The 14825-nt window shown below is 50.0% G+C and overlaps 2 long non-coding RNA genes across 2 annotated transcripts; one reads left to right on the forward strand and one right to left on the reverse strand.

Moving 5' to 3' along the window:
* Positions 1-423: 423 nt before the first annotated feature.
* Positions 424-1945, reverse strand: LOC125945236 (uncharacterized). The gene is made up of 2 exons (XR_007466726.1): positions 1571-1945; positions 424-557 (listed from the first exon to the last, which is right to left on the reverse strand). It is a non-coding gene; the product is annotated as an uncharacterized LOC125945236 (long non-coding RNA).
* Positions 1946-3314: 1369 nt separating this feature from the next.
* On the forward strand, positions 3315-14398 carry LOC125945237 (uncharacterized). Its single transcript, XR_007466727.1, has 2 exons — positions 3315-3705; positions 14265-14398. It is a non-coding gene; the product is annotated as an uncharacterized LOC125945237 (long non-coding RNA).
* The last annotated feature ends 427 nt before the right edge of the window (positions 14399-14825 follow it).

Genomic DNA, 14825 nt, shown 5'->3' on the forward strand with positions numbered 1-14825 from the left:
ACGGGGGCACCAGGGAAATACTCAGGAACCTTCGATGATCCATGTATAAAAGCAGACGCGTTTCGCCGTTGAGCAGATTTCGACGATCGCGGACTGTGTTCGCCGCAATCATTGTGCTTCGAGTGTAACTTGCTGTTGTGGGCACAGTTCGCCCATAGAGAAAGGAATTCAACAAGAGGGGACACTCCCATAGGGCCCAGTGGCCGAATTGACTGCAGTGTGCCAAGCGGTCGGTGTCGATCACTTACATCACTTCCGGTTTCGGTTTTGGGCGCGCGTATTTTGAACGCAAGCTAGCACGCCGGCTGCGCCCCCCCCCCCCCCCCGTCTTTTTTTTTCTTTGCTCTTCGTGCAGAATCGGTTTATTATTTAGTAAAAATGATTGCGAACGATCTCGCAATTTCACAAAGTAGACGCAAGACCTTTTGTGCAATGAGGAAATATTTATTTTGCTCTATATAAAAGCTCGTTCCGCGCTTTTTGTGCGTTCATCCAACGTTGTGACACCAGCAGGTAAGGCAGTAGTTCCTGTATGAAGCTCCACCGGACGGCACCAGCTGAAAAAAAGTAAATTACAAGCATGTGGCACTATCAAGCACGTAACAGCATGTTACAAGCATGAGTCATTTTGGTATTTAGACATAGGAATACTGCGTGTAGAGGCGAAACGTGCGAAAGCGGTGAATGGGCGGCATTACAAACAAAAGCAATTCGCTTTTACATACATGGCGTAGAAAATACCCGACTCATCCCAAACATATATGAAAACATCTGATTTCCAAGCGTTCCCCCATTTCCGGGCATTATTTCCTGCACTTTGGCAGCACAAGTACACGAGCGACTTCGCGTTTCCAAAACTTGGCATCGGGCGACGTGACGGTACGCTACATACATAGAGACGGACGCAACAGGCACTCAAGACAAATGCGTGGGTGCAATGCCTTTTTTCAGTCCTTTAGAAGACGTAATTTTCGAATTACAAGTTTCTGATATGTTCATCGTTCGCGCGTTCTGCTGGCGCCAGCAGCACACCCCATGTTATCACTCTTGGCAATCGCCCATCGCGTTTTCAACAGGCGTGAGTACCGAAAGAAGGTATATGTTGTTGCAGAGCCACAAAAAACGTCACAGACTTGTCCCTCTAAGATTCATTACACGCCAAACTAACTTTATCACCACGGCCGAGCTGCTTATCGCTAACTGCGTCACAGCGCGCTGTGCGGCCAGCGTGCCTCAAATGTAGCCCAGAAAGTAACGAAATTACTTTTCAGTAATGTCTGGCGTCAGAGAAAGCGGCACAAACTTCTCCTAGCAAGATGCACTAGACTACACACCACGGCTGAGTTCTCGCTAACTGCGACACGGCGCCCTGTGCGGCCAGTGTGGCTCAAAAACCGAAATAAGTTACAATAGTCCCATAGGAAGCGTCGGAAACATGTCTCAGCACGATTCATTAACTCAAACTAACTGCGCCAGGATGGCCGAGCTGTTTTTCGCTAACTGCGTCTTAAGTCTCGGTCCCGTGCCGTAAGCCTAATTGCATCGTAGACTGTGAAACAAGATTTCTCACCTTGCCGTAGTCCAATAGTGCAGTGGTGTCTTGTCCCAGTGCAGAAGGAACGCAAGAATACGCCGAGAGCACAATAAACCAGGTTACAGTTAAAAAAAGGAAAAAAAGGAAGGAGACAGACGGGTCGCCGCGCGCGAGCGCTCAAACGCGCGCGCAGCCATCCTCGCTGGCTTCGGGGGAGTGTCTGGCGGATGACGCATGTATCTGGCGCGTCATTGACCTGTGGCTAGGTAAGGCAAGGAAAATAAGTCGCAAAGCTTAAGTTCATTTATACGCAAAACGTTTTAGTTTTCGCGGCAAAGTAATTAAAAAAATTAATCAATGCCTGTTAACTTAAGTTCACTTTCTTTTTTTTTCGATGCTCGCGGCAGCTAACGTTCGGTGTCAAAAGTATCGCGTGACGTATGGTGACGTGTTTCTTGTTGCCAGTTTTTGCCGAGTGTCCCCTCTTGGTGAATTTCTTTCTCTATGGTTCGCCGAATAAAAAGTCCATTTCGCCATTCACAGTTTTGCGACTGTTTTCTTCAACGTCACTACGACGTGACATATAGTGGAGGTGCTAGTACGTTCATGCACCGAACGCCCCCGCAAAGCGCGATCCAAGCCCGAAACCAGAGGACACGACCAACGTCGCCAAGGACCAGCGAGCTAGCCGCAGGTAGCAAGTACTTCTGCCGGAGTGCGGACTTCTTCCCGAGAAGACCACCGCGATCAAGGCCAAGTCAACAATCCCAATGACAGCGGCGAGATGTGAAACAAAAAGGGGAGAGTGGTGCCGTTCCTTTTACTGCCTACAGCCCTTTGCAGTTTTCCTTATTTTTTAATCACTTTGTGTTGTTATGGCAGACGATCGGACAAGAGCGCTTTGTTCGTAACTGATTGCGCGAGCACGGCCTCTCAGCTTCCGGAGTGATCGACGAAATCTACGACGATAGCTGAACGTGCACAGATGTGTGATGTCTATCTTGCGTTTTGTGCTGCTGTAAAGGAACGCCGTATAACAAGTGTAAAGGGTGTCCCAACTACCATGCACCAAGATTTAAAAATATGCTAATGTCACGTAGCTGGACAGAACAAAGGTAATGTTATTTGCTGTCGCTTGGAGATACTCAGATTATTTTTGCATTCCGCCTAATTACATAAATAACTTAATTAATCAGCTTCTCAAGTATTATAATTACATGAAAAGTGTCAATGAGACAATTGAAGAGCAACATGAAAAACTCCTGATACAGCTTTCTGTTGCTCAATATGAGCTACATAAAAGTTTTTTTTTTTTTTTCCGAGCGTGAAAGAAGCCCGCGAATACACACAAGGGGCCTCGAGCGGCAGGTCGCGCGACATCTTCACGTAGGATGATAAGCGCTCTTGTGGTATGATTTTCGATTGTATCAACGGCACGTGACATAGTAAAAGCAAGTCTGGTCTCTGGAAATTTATTATGCTTCCGAAGCTGTGATAGCAAGAATCTGTATCGCAAACAATCCTCGTTTGCTGAGATGTCCCAACAAAAGATAAATATCAAGAAGAAAGCGTGAGAAAATGACGAACACATTCGTGACGGGAGTGTAGGCTGTAGAAGGAAGGGCACCGCTCTCTCCTTTTCGTTTCACATCTCGCCGCGGCGCCGCGCCACATGTGGGCTTCGAGGACACCTGCGACGCGCTCACGTGTTCCCCATAGAGAAAGAAATTCAACAAGAGGGGACACTCGGCAAAAACTGGCAACAGGAAACACGTCACCCTACGTCACGCTATACTTTTGACACCGAACGTTAGCTGCCGCGAGCATCGAAAAAAAAGAAAGTGAACTTAAGTTAACAGGCATTGATTTATTTTTTTAATTCTTTGCCGCGAAAACTAAAAAGTTTTGCGTATAAATGAACTTAAGCTTTGCGACTTATTTTCCTTGCCTTACCTAGCCACAGATCAATGACGCGCCAGATGCATGCGTCATCCACCAGACACTCCCCCGAAGCCAGCAAGGACGGCTGCGCGCGCGTTTGAGCGCTCGCGCGCGGCGACCCGTCTTTTTTTTTTTTTTTTAATGTAACCTGGTTTATTGGGCTCTCGGCGTATTCTTGCGTTCTTTCTGCACTGGGACAAGACACCACTGCACTATTGGACTACGGCAAGGTGAGAAATCTTGTTTCACAGTCTACGACGCAATTAGGCTTACGGCACGGGACCGAGACTTAAGACGCAGTTAGCGAAAAACAGCTCGGCCATCCTGGCGCAGGTAATTTGAGTAAATGAATCGTGCTGAGACATGTTTCCGACGCTTCCTAGGGGATAATTGTAACTTATTTCGGTTTTTGAGCCACACTGGCCGCACAGGGCGCCGTGTCGCAGTTAGCGAGAACTCAGCCGTGGTGTGTAGTCTAGTGCATCTTGCTAGAAGTTTGTGCCGCTTTCTCTGACGCCAGACATTACTGAAAAGTAATTTCGTTACTTTCTGGGGTACTTTTGAGGCACGCTGGCCGCACAGCGCGCTGTGACGCAGTTAGCGATAAGCAGCTCGGCCGTGGTGATAAAGTTAGTTTGGCGTGTAATGAAGAGGGACAAGTCTGTGACGATTTTGTGGCTCCGCAACAAAATATACCTTCTTTCGGCACTCACGCCTGTTGAAAACGCGATGGGCGATTGCCAAGAGTGATAACATGGGGTGTGCTGCTGGCGCCGGCAGAACGCGCGAACGACGAACATATCAGAAACTTGTGATTCGAAAATTACGTCTTCTAAAGGACTGAAAAAAGGCATTGCACCCACGCATTTGTCTTGAGTGCCTGTTGCGTCCGTTTCTGTGTATGTCGCGTACCGTCGCGTCGCCCGAGGCCAAGTTTTGGAAACGCGAAGTCGCTCGTGTATTTGTGCTGCCTAAGTGCAGGAAATAATGCCCGGAAATTGGGGAACGCTTGGAAATCAGATGTTTTCATATATGTTTGGGATGAGTCGGGTATTTTCTACGTCATGTATGTAAAAGCGAATTGCTTTTGTTTGTAATGCCGCCCATTCACCGCTTTCGCACGTTTCGCCTCGCAGTATTCCTATGTCTAAATACCAAAATGACTCATGCTTGTAACATGCTGTTACGTGCTTGCAAATGTAACATGCTTGTAATTTGCTTTTTTTTTTTCAGCTGGTACCGTCCGGTGGAGCTTCATACAGGAACTACTGCCTTACCTGCTGGTGTCACAACGTTGGATTAACCCACAAAAAACGCGGAACGAGCTTTTATATAGAGCAAAATAAATATTTCCTCATTGCACAAAAGGTCTTGCGTCTACTTTGTGAAATTGCACGTGGCACAGATTCGATGGGACTTTACAAGATCGTTCGCAATCATTTTTACTAAATAATAAATCGATTCTGCACGAAGACCAAAAAAAAAAAAAAGGAAAAGGGGGGGGGGGGGGGGGGAGCGCAGCCGGCGTGCTAGCTTGCGTTCAAAATACGCGCGCCCAAAACCGAAACCGGAAGTGATGTAAGTGATCGACACCGACCGCTTGGCACGCTGCAGTCAATTCGGCCGCTGGGCCCTATGGGAGTGTCCCCTCTTGTTGAATTCCTTTCTCTATGTGTTCCCTTTCAGAAAGATGACGGCTGTGCGTATAAAAGCCGACGCGTTTCGCTGCTGATCAGATTTCGACGATCGCGGCTATCGTTCTGCTTCGAGTGCAACTTGCTTTTGTGGGCACAGATTCACGCAATAAAAAGTCCGTTTCGTCATTCACAGCTTTGCAACTGTTTTCGTCATTGTCACTACTACGTGACAATATATATCAACCATCCCGTGCTCTGAAGAAACTCACGCTGCTATTACTGCATCAGCCATTTGACCACATTGTTACGGTGAGGAAAACAGACAAGGTCGACGAAGGAGAAGAGGGCGAAGTGGCAACAGCCTCTCTGTGTTCCCAGCTGCTGTCTATCTCCTGTAAATACATTTTGTAAATAGTTTATACCCGTGACATTTTGGTGGAGGTGCGGGGTACGCGTCTTCGCCACGGAGCTCCGCAGCGGACGTCTGGCCCAGCCTGGGAACATGCATCCAGCGGCAGGCACCGCGTCTGCAGCTGCATCGCCGACTACGCAGACCCAGTACGTTGCTCTCCCTCAGCCGCAAGAACCCCGGCAAATTCAACGGCCTGAATGGTGTTGACGTAAAAGAATGATTGAAGATGTACGAGCGCGTCAGCAAGGTGAGCAGGTGGCATCCGACCATAATGGTGGCCAATGTCATGTTCTATCGCGACGGAACACCGCGAACCTGGTATTATTCTCACGAGGAAGAGCTCACCAGCTGGGAGTTGTTTAAAGACAACCTGTCCGACGTTTTTGGCAATCCGACCGGTCGACAGCTAGCCGCCAAGCAACAACTCGCCACACGTGCCCAAACTACTACCGAGTCGTACGTCTCCTACATTCAGGACGTCCTCGCCCTCTGTCATAATATCGACACGTCAATGCCAGAGGCGGACAAGGTTGGGCACATTATCAAGGGTATCGCGGACGACGCATTCAACCTTCTTGGCTTTAGAAAGTTATCGACCGTCGACGCCATCATGAAGGAATGCCGCCGTTTCGAGCAGGCGAAGAGCCGCCGTATACATAATCAGTTTACACGGCTTCCAAATACTGCAGCGACCTCTTCTTGCACCGACCCAACCGACCAATCTAGCTTGCCACCACCAAGTGAAAACGTGACCCGCATTGTGCGCCGTGAACTCGAAGCAGCGTTTCCTGTCTCGCCTCAACAGACGTCTTGGACCGACACTTCTGAGACGATATCACTGATCCAATCCGTGGTTCGCCAGGAAATCGCTAATATGGGTCTCCCCAGCGCTTGCTCTTTGAGTGGTCCTGACACCGGCCCTGCACCTATGCCTCGCTCCTATCGCAGTCCACCATACAGTACCCGTTATCCCTACAGTGCCCGGAATCCATCGGACTGGCGTACACCTGATGACAGGCAGATCTGTTTCTGCTGCGGCCGAATCGGTCACGTTTCCCGTCACAGCCGTAGCCGTTGGTCGTCCCCGCCTCGAAACACGTTCTGGAATACAAGTTCGCCCCGCAGTTATTCACCCCGTCGCTTCTACGGCGCTTCCGACGCCGTTACCTCTCCTCGCCGCTATACTCGCTCGCCCTCGCCTCAACGTCGCCAGCCACTTCCGCCACAGATTCACCGCTCGCCCTCGCCGACCTACCCAGGACCATCCCAGCCGGAAAACTAGGCAATGCGGCACCTCGGAGTAGTGCTGCTATGTCGAATTCGTCGCAAAATCCTCCTTTGACGCTGTTTACGAAACGTAACCTTCTCGACGTCCACGTTGATGGCACACCCGTCACAGCACTCATAGATTCCGGAGCACAGATATCGATTATGACCAGCCGCCTTCGCCGCCATTTAAGGAAAATTGTTACGTCTGCCGTTACTCGGGTGGTACGAATCGCTGACGGCAGCATGGTGGCCGTGGTCGGATTGTGTACTGCACGCGTGAGCATTTCCGGCCGCCATACTGTCTTCCTTTTCACTGTGCTTGACCAATGCCCCCATGACCTCATACTAGACCTCGACTTCCTCTCTGCCCATTCAGCGCTCATCGATTGTTCTTCAAGTACTGTGCGTCTTGACCTGCCTCTGCTGGACGATCCTACAACACCTCACGAAATTCGCCTGAGACCGACTGATTTTGTTGCCGTTCCACCACAGGCCTTGACATACATCGAAATGGCACCATCTACGCCAGTTCCCGATGATGATTACATCTCCGCTCCAATAACTGACATCGTTCTCAGCCACAACGTTACTGTCCCACATACAATACTGAGACTCAAAGACAATCACACGTATCTCCCTGTGGTGAATTTCCGGCTCACAAAGCAAATTCTGCCTAAAGATTCCCTGGCTACGATCATTGCTTTAGAAGTTCACTGCATTGAAACTTTTGCCGTCGAGAAGTCCTGTGAACCTTTTCGGTCTACCAATTGTACTGACCACGACATTAAGAAAATGATCGCCCGGAGTCTCACGCCTGTGGAGGCTGAACAGCTCTGCAGTTTATTGCTTTCGTTCAAGGATATATTCGACCTGAACAACCGTCCCTTAGGCCAGACGTCTCTTGTCAAACGCCGTATACATACAGGCAATAATCCTCCCATCCATCGGCGACCCTACCGAGTTTCAGCTTCGGAGCGCCAAGTCATCAAAACGGAAGTGGACAAGATGCTCGCGAAAGACATCATTGAGCCAAGTCCCTGGGCGTCACCTGTTGTGCTAGTAAAGAAGAAGGACGGCACATGGAGATTCTGCGTCGACTACCGGCACCTCAACCGCATCACGACGAAAGACGTCTACCCACTACCTCGTATAGATGACGGCCTTGATTGATTATACGAGCACAGTATTTTTCATCCATCGACCTACGGTCCGGATATTGGCAAATCGCTGTGGGTGATCTCGATCGTGAAAAGACCGCCTTTATAACCCCTGATGGTCTTTACAACTTCAAAGTTATGCCTGTTGGGCTCTGCAACCCTCCGGCTACCGTTGAGCGTATGATGTACTCATTACTCCAAGGTTTCAAGTGGTCGACTCGCCTCTGCTACCTAGATGATGTTAATGTGTTCTCGCCCACATTCAGCACACACCTCGAGCGCCTTTCAGCTGTACTTGCTGTTTTTCGCAAGGCCGGTCTGCAGCTCAACTCGAAGAAATGGAACTTCGGCCACCGTGAATTTACAGTCCTTCGGCATGTCGTCAATGCGTCTGGCATCCGACCGGACCCGGAGAAAATTCGCGCCGTGAAAGATTTGCCTGCCCCACAGTCCGAAAAAGATGTCCGCAGTTTCGCGGGCCTATGCTCTTACTTCCGTCGCTTTGTTAAAAATTTTGTCACCATAGCACGCCCTCTGACAGATCTTCTGAAGAAAAGTGTGCCGTTGTCATGGGGAGACTCTCACACCGCCGCCTTTTCTCACCTTACCACCATACTCACCACCCCGCCGATTCTAGGACACTTCGATACGTCAACCCCTACAATGGTGCGCACTGATGCCAGTGGCCACGGCGGTGCCATCTTGGCACAAGTTCAGCACGGCCGTGAACGTGTTACCGCGTACGCTAGTCATCTTTTGTCAGCTGCGGGGCGGAATTACTGTATTACTGAGAGCGAATGTTTGGCACTTGTGTGGGCCGTAGCAAAATTCCGCCCCTATTTTTACGGCTGGCCATTTTCTATTGTAACGGACCACCACGCCCTCTGTTGGCTTTCCTCCTTAAAAGATCCCACAGGGAGGCTTGGACGATGGGCTTTGCGGCTACAGGAGCATTCCTATTCTGTGGTGCATAAGTCTGGTCGCCTACACAATGACGCTGACTGCATGTCCCGTTACCCTGTACGCACGCCCGCCAACGCCGACACGGATGCTTCCGCAAGTGTTCATTCCATTTCCCAGGTTTTGGACATAGCCCACGAGCAACGCCATGACGCTACCTTGAGGACCCTCATTGATGGATTGCAATCTGACGGTGCTGACGGTCCTGACGGTCCTCTCCTTCTATTTGTCGTTCGCCAACACCTCCGCTTAACCGTGCTTCCGGAGCTTCATGATGCACCTACTGCCGGACACCTTGGGGTTGCTCGCACTTACGACCGCGTGCGCCGCCGCTTCTACTGGCCCGGCCTCCCGCGCTCCGTACGGCGATACGTAGCTGCTTGCAAGCCCTGCCAACATCGGAAAAAGCCATCAATGCTTCCTGCCGGGTACTTGCAGCCGATCGAGATTCCAACTGAGCCATTCTTCCGCGTGGGTTTGGATCTCCTTGACCCTTTTCCTTAGTCCAGCTCCGGCAACAGGTGGATCGCTGTGGCTACTGATTACGCGACGCGCTACGCCATCACTCCAGCGCTTCCACGAGCTGCGCGACTGACGTCGCCGATTTCCTACCCGGGATATCATTTTAGTCCATGGCGCCCCGCGACAGCTTCTTACCGACCGTGGCCGCACTTTCCTCGCCCAAGTCATCGCCGATATCCTACGCTCCTGTTCTACCAAGCACGAACTCGCTACCTCCTATCATCCCCAGACCAACGGCCTTACTGAGCGACTTAATCGGACCATCACTGACATGCTATCGAAGTACGTCTGACCCGACCCCAAGGACTGGGATATTGCGCAACCCTATGTCACGTTCGCACATAATTCGTCACGCCACGATACTGCTGGGTATTTCCCCTTTTACTTGCTCTTCGGTCGTGACCCTGTATTACCATTGCACGCTTCGCTCCCCTTGGTACGGAATTCACGGACCGAGTATGCCCGCGACGCCATCGCCCACGCTGACCAAGCGCGTCAGCTTGCCCGTACTCGTTTGTTGGCATCGCAGGAAACTAAGAAGCACGCTTACAATTGCCGCCATCGTGAGACATACTTTGCACCAGGCTCTCTCGTACTCCTTTCATCCCCTTGCCGACGTGTGGGGCTCTCCGAGAAACTCCTTCCGTGCTACAAAAGTACTTACCGTGTTCTACTTCAAGTGACCAATGTCACCTATGAGATAATCCCAGTGACATCCGTCGTGTCAACCGATTCCACATCACCCGACGTCGTACGCGTCTCTCGGCTTAAGCCCTATTATGCCCTTCCCGATGGCCCCGTCTGAATCACGGCGACGGTGCTTTTTCCGCCGGGGGTTGTGTTACGTTGAGGAAAACAGACAATGTCGACGAAGTAGAAGAGGACGAAGTGGCAACAGCCTCTCTGTGTTCTCAGCTGCTGTCTATCTCCTGCAAATACATTTTGTATATAGTTTATACCCGTGACAATATATTAAAATGGGGGCGTTGGTCTTGAAGCAGGCCAGGGCTTTGCGTTCTAGGAGGCTATCCGGAACGCAGGTCTGGCTACCGGCGAGCGCGAGCTAGAGCGTCAACAACAACCACCGATCATCGTCGTCTTCTTTTCCCAGACATAGAAGCGCCTGTCATTCGCCTTCAGAACAATTACTCCCCACGGAATAAGGAGCCATCCTGGCGGCCTAGGAGCGAGAAAGCACAGGGCAATCGCAGCACTGCTTGAGTTGGGACACGTGGAGAATTTCTTGGCCGCGACGACGATCGTCAGAAGACTGTTCTAACGGCTCGATGAGGTAGCTCACCGGAGATATTTAAGTACGCGATATGGACCATGGTACTTGGAGACCAGCGTCGTTGAAAGACCTGGGGTAGTGGACGGGACACACAGGCAGACTAACGAGCCAGTAGCATAGCGCGTAGTTGTTGATGCATCGTGGTGTTGCTTCTGGCACCACTGGTCTTTTGGCGCGAATGAACGTGAAAGTTGGCGGCATTCTGCAGCATATCTAGCAGCTTCAGATACGCAGAGTCGTGGACTCTGAGGCGTCGGGTCGGTATAAAATTATAGTGTCCATGGTGCAAGAAGGTTCACGTCCGTGAAGGAGAAATAAAGGGGAGAATCCAGTTTTGCTTTGAATAGCGGTGTTCTCAGCGAACGTAACAAAATGTAACACTCGGTCCCAGTTGGAGTGGTCTGACGAGACGTAGATAGAGAGCAAGTCGCCTACGCTGCGGTTAAAACGTTTTGTTATCCCGTTTGTTTGTGGATGATAGGCAATGGTGGTGCGGTGAATGACGCGGCATTCAGGAAGCAATGCTGCGATGACTTCGGAGAGGAACACAAGACCACGGTCACTCAGCAAATCCGGAGGAGCTCCATGACGAAGGACGATATTGTGGAGAATGAAAGTGGCAACTTCTTTTTTTGTAGACGACGGAAGAGCTGAATTTTGGCATACCGTGTGAGGTGATCGACGGCAACGATTATCCAACGGTTACCGTTTGGTGGGCTGGGAAGCTAACCGTAGACGTCGATGCCGATGCGGTCAAACGGTCGGGCGGGGCATGACAGAGGACATGGAAGCCCGTGACTGCAGCGGCGTGTTGAGGAGGAGTCTTGCGTCACTGGCAATTGGAACATGACCGAACATACTATCGAACCAAACGGTACATGGCGCACCGGTAGTACTGAAGCCTAATACCAGAATACGTTTTGAGGAAACCTGCGTGGCCACATTGTAGGTCATCGTGGAAAGTGGAGGAGATTTCGGAGTGCAGTTGGTGGGAATGACGAGGAGTCGCTTATGGCCGCCGGGGGTGTAATTCCGGCGGTACAGCACGTCTTCCAGAGTGGTGAAGCGCTCAGCTTGCCGACGCAACGTCCGACCAGAGTGATACACGACGCGGTACAGAGTGATACGCGAACTGCTTTTGCATCTTGTCGTAAGTCTGGCAGTGTTGTATCACGTCGGCTACCATCTGAGGGTTCCTAGCAACAAGCATCTGAAATGAATCGTCGTCGACTCCTTTCGTGGTGTGCTTTATTTTTCCCCTTCTGCGAGATATGGGTCGACGCGCTTGATAAAGGAGAGAACATCTTCGATGTAGCTTGTAAACGTCTCCTCCCTGCGTTGGACTCGAATGCGCAAGCGCTGTCCCGCGCGGAGCTAGCGCACGGCGGGACTACCGAAGACCTCCATGAAGGCTACCGTGACCGTCGACCATATCGTGATTCCGTTTTCATCGTTTTTGAACCAGAGGCCGGCTACATCAGTGATGTAAAAGTGAACGTTCATGAGCTTGGCGCGGTCGTCCCATTTGTTACAAGAGCTCACTCGTTCGAACTGGACGATCCAATCATCTACGTCTTGGTCGTCGGTGCCGCTAAATAAAGGTGGGACGGGTTGTCGGTGCACGCCAGCACAGATGATTTTCGTTGGTATGGGAGCTGCTTGTGATGGGTCAGGATCAGTCATGGTGAAAGTTGATGGTAGCATCCGGCTGCGAAGTTCCAGGATGAACAGAACCTCAGCACCTCCACCACCTAAAATGCAGCGCCCGGGCCTGCTTGAAGACCAAAGCCACGTTGGTCTTCAAGCAGGCCTGGGCGATGCGTTGTAGAAGGCTATTCGAAAGGCAGGTCTGGCTACGGGTGAGCGCGAGCTAGAGCGTCAACAACAACCACCGTTCATCGTCGTCTTTTCCCAGACATCGAAGCGCTTGTCATTCGCCTTTGCTACGATATATCTATATATATATATATATATATATATATATATATATATATATATATATATATATATATATATATATATAATGCCGCTGGTTCCGTGCGTGTGTTGGCTTCGGTGTGGGACATCTGAGTCACCGGAAGTAATGCGGGCAATCCAGCGATTCGGCGGCTTCGACGCAGATCAGGAGGTTGGAGAACCGTGTTCGCCGTGTTGCGTGGTGGTCGGGGGTACACAGCACCTCCACCAAAAACTGTTACGGATGATCGATGTTCATTCAAAGGTAAGAATAGGATGGATGAGAGGTCGCCACGATGTCGCCACCGAAATGTAGCCGTGGCTGCTGCTGAGTTCTTCGTTCTCCTCCTCTTCTATCTCCCCTGTTCCACGTTACTATATATATATATATATATATATATATATATTGCGAGACAGCTGCTCAACTTCGACGGCTTATTATATATATATATATATATATATATATATATATATAATAAGCCGTCGAAGTTGAGCAGCTGTCTCGCAATATATATATATATATATATATATATATATATATATATATATATATATATATATATTGCGACACAGCAGCGAGGATGGCTGCGCGCGCGTTTGAGCGCTCGCGCGCGGCGACTCGTCTGTCTCCTTCTTTTTTTTCTTTTTTAAATGTAACCTGGTTTATTGGGCTCTCGGCGTATTCTTGCGTTCCTTCTGCACTGGGACAAGACACCACGGCAAGGTGAGAAATCTTGTTTCACAGTCTACGACGCAATTAGGCTTACGGCACGGGACCGAGACTTAAGACGCAGATAGCGAAAAACAGCTCGGCCATCCTGGCGCAGTTAATTTGAGTTAATGAATCGTGCTGAGACATGTTTCCGACGCCTCCTATGGGACTATTGTAACTTATTTCGGTTTTTGAGCCACACTGGCCGCACAGCGCGCTGTGACGCAGTTAGCGATAAGCAGCTCGGCCGTGGTGATAAAGTTAGTTTGGCGTGTAATGAATCTTAGAGGGACAAGTCTGTGACGTTTTTTGTGGCTCCGCAACAACATATACCTTCTTTCGGTACTCACGCCTGTTGAAAACGCGATGGGCGATTGCCAAGAGTGATAACATGGGGTGTGCTGCTGGCGCCGGCAGAACGCGCGAACGACGAACACATCAGAAACTTGTAATTCGAAAATTACGTCTTCTAAAGGACTGAAAAAAGGCACTGCACCCACGCATTTGTCTTGAGTGCCTGTTGCGTCCGTCTCTATGTATATAGCGTACCATCGCGTAGCCCGAGGCCAAGTTTTGGAAACGCGAAGTCGCTCGTGTATTTGTGCTGCCAAAGTGCAGGAAATAATGGCCGGAAATGGGGGAACGCTTGGAAATCATATGTTTTCATATATGGTTTGGGATGAGTCGTGTATTTTCTACGCCATGTATGTAAAAGCGAATTACTTTTGTTTGTAATGCCGCCCATTCACCGCTTTCGCACGTTTCGCCTCTACACGCAGTATTCCTATGTCTATATACCAAAATGACACATGCTTGTAACATGCTGTTACGTGCTTGCAAATGTAACATGCTTGTAATTTACTTTTTTTTCAGCTGGTGCCGTCCGGTGGAGCTTCATACAGGAACTACTGCCTTACGTGCTGGTGTCACAACGTTGGATGAACGCACAAAAAGGGCGGAACGAGCTTTTATATAGAGCAAAATAAATATTTCCTCATTGCAGAAAAGGTCTTGCGTCTACTTTGTGAAATTGCACGTGGCACAGATTCGATGGGACTTTACGAGATCGTTCGCAATCATTTTTGCTAAATAATAAACCGATTCTGCACGAAGAGCAAAAAAAAAGGGAGGGGGGTGGCACAGCCGGCGTGCTAGCTTGCGTTCAAAATACGCGCGCCCAAAACTGAAACCGGAAGTGATGTAAGTGATTGACACCGACCGCTTGGCACGCTGCAGTCGATTCGGCCGCTGGGCCCTATTGTTGAATTTGTTGAATTGTTGAATTTCTTTCTCTATGCAGAGACGGTGACGCTGGGGGCTCCTGGTGGATCTTCTTGGGGCATGGTGGCGGAAAGGCGGGGCAAGTAATATAATGCTCACAATATATTGACACGTATACATGTATATCTTTCACTGGTGACCGCTTTCCACTGG

This window comes from Dermacentor silvarum, chromosome 5 (genome assembly GCF_013339745.2).
Source record: "Dermacentor silvarum isolate Dsil-2018 chromosome 5, BIME_Dsil_1.4, whole genome shotgun sequence".
NCBI classification, from domain to species: domain Eukaryota; kingdom Metazoa; phylum Arthropoda; class Arachnida; order Ixodida; family Ixodidae; genus Dermacentor; species Dermacentor silvarum.